The following is a 2,354-nucleotide window of genomic DNA, read 5'->3' as shown; positions in this document are numbered from 1 at the left end:
GCTAGGGCAGTGGTGTTGAGCCTGTGGCATGCGGGCCACCGTGGGCTGCTTGTATGATTGAAAGCGCTCAGTTCACAGTCACTACTCTAGGGTTTCCTATGTGCGGATTTTGTTTTTCAGCATGTGATTTTAAGTTAGTACAGTCTGTCTTCACATGACGTTCCACATCACATATAACATAAAACCCTTACCATAGTTTCTACTTCCATTCCCTTCTGTTCTGCTTACCTACTACCCTGTAATAACCTATCTCCAAAATTTTGTGGTTCCAGGCAAGCGCCATTTGTTATAACCTGTCAGTGTTGTAGTGTAGGGACTTGGGCTCAGACCCCATGCCCTGCTTGTTTCTCTTCCCTGCGCTTGTTCCATATGTATTTGTTCATCTCTGCTGGAGAGCTCCGGAAGGGTGGCAGCCTTCACATCTGCAAATTGAATTCCCCTGGCGCTACACTTTTAATAAGTTGCTTCCAAAGCCATCAAGCAAAGACTCAGTGTGTAGCCAGCCAAGGACCGAGGTGGAAAAAGAGGCTGCGACTAGCTGGGTACAAGAAGCAAGGTGGAACAAACCTGGGAAGGGGTCCCGCGCTGCTTCCTGCCTCTCCTCAGAAATGGCCCTGGGCAGCCAGGGAGCAGCCAGACATCAGAGCCTCCACTGCCCCCAGTACAGAAGTCATGGCCCAGCCGCCATCACTCCAGGGCAGGGCACTGGGGTGGTTTGTCCAGGCTTTGTGTTTGGCTTCGTCCCAAGGACCTGAGCTGTGCATGCGTGGTGAGGGTTTCGTGGTGGTCACGTGAGAAGCAGCCGCTCCTCGGGCTCCCTGAACATCTTTCTGGTCTTCAGTTGGTAGGCACATGCACTCCCTCTCTGAGGACCGGTGGACAAAGACCAAGGAAGCCCTGCCCGTATCAGAAAGTACACATCTAAACCAGGCATGGTGTGCACGCCTGCAATCCTGCACCCTGGAGGCTGAGGCAGGTCCGAGGTCTGCCTTGGAAACTTAGCAAGACACTGTTTTTTTGGTGTTGTTTGTTTTTTAAATGTATTTGGTTGTTATAGGGTCTCACTATGCAGCTTGGACTCTTAGTGATCCTCCTGTTTTCAACCTCCCCAGTGCTGGAATTACAGGCATGCACCGCCATGCCCAGTCTTGACACTGTCTTGAAGTTAAAAAATAATAATAATTGAAAGGCAGGCAATATAGCTTAGTATGAAGACGCTGGCTTCCGTCCCTAACATTAGAAGAAGAAAACAAACATTTATTTTTCTTGCTGCGTTGGGTGACAAAGTTGCCCTGGATGATCTCTTAGGGGCCTTTCTGCCCAGATCTTCTGAGGTCCTGTCCCGTGTTCTTAGCATTTCAGAGTGGCTGTGCTGATGGGTAGCAGTTCTTGCGGATGCCTGGGGGTGACAAACAGCTGACTCGGGTTTCCAGTCCCACAGGCACCCATCAGCTCCTCTGTGCAGGGCACCCTTGTGCCTGCAGGGTTGTGGCTTTCCTAACGCCTCTGTTTGATTCCTAGATTCCTCATCTAACCACACCAGGCAAGTGACTGGTGAGGGCCGCTGGAGTTGTGAGTTGCTGCTGGAAAGAGCGCCCAGTGTGCGGAGCCCGCCGTGGCCGTGGCCGTGGCCGTCCCTGACCCCTGGGCTGACCTGTGTGGTCCCACGCACTATTTCTGTTTTGTGTTTCACACATGGCAAGAAGGATAGCTACTGACAGGTAGAAAACTGCTACTTCTGAAAAGGCAGTTTCTTGTGTTTTGGGGAAGAATTAGTCCTGGCATCTGTCCCAGTCTCAGCCCCCCTTCTGGCTGCTCGCGTCCCGGTAAATACAAATAGAGGTTGCTTTGTGTGCTCTCCAGGCCTCTCTGTTTTGAAGACAGAATTGTGTTCCTAATGTTTTTGTTGTAAATAAACATTCCCTTGTCCTGCAAGCTCCAGCGGGGTGATCTGTGAGAATTTGGCTAAACGTGTGTGAAGTCCACAAGTGAGCACAGCAGGGTGGGGAGGAGACCGCAGCACGTCACCTAATGACACAGCATGGTGTGCCGGGTCTGGGGTTCCTGCGTCCCGCTCCCACCTGTGGGGAACTGCTAAAAGGCAAGTTAGTTGGAACCTCAAAGCCACCTTAACCCCCCATCCCTGAGCACTGGGGGCCCCTGCCCAACTCAGGGCTGGGGCCCAGCCCCCCAGCAAGACCCTGGTTCTTACCCTGCTGTTACCCTGTGTGCCGTGCTGTTGCCTGGGGCTGGGGCTGAGAGACCCCTGTCCCCTCACTGTCACCCCAGCAGTTTATGGCCAGGTCTTCCCTGCCAGCCCCACCTACTGCCCTCAGCCCTTGGCTCTCCCATCT

The 2,354-nt window shown here is 52.9% G+C and overlaps 1 protein-coding gene across 1 annotated transcript in view; it reads left to right on the top strand.

The window, feature by feature from the left end:
- The window catches only part of Fkbp6 (FK506 binding protein 6), a 32,148-nt gene extending 30,301 nt beyond the window's left edge, over positions 1–1,847 (top strand). The window contains exon 9 of the mRNA XM_004630573.2: positions 1,522–1,847. The gene's annotated coding sequence lies outside the window, so the exon portion shown is untranslated. The remainder of the gene's footprint in view (positions 1–1,521) is intronic.
- Positions 1,848–2,354: the final 507 nt, after the last annotated feature.

The sequence above is a fragment of the Octodon degus genome, unplaced genomic scaffold (assembly GCF_000260255.1).
Source record: "Octodon degus isolate 3935 unplaced genomic scaffold, OctDeg1.0 scaffold00035, whole genome shotgun sequence".
NCBI lineage: Eukaryota > Metazoa > Chordata > Mammalia > Rodentia > Octodontidae > Octodon > Octodon degus.
This window is presented reverse-complemented; position numbering and strand designations above follow the sequence as displayed.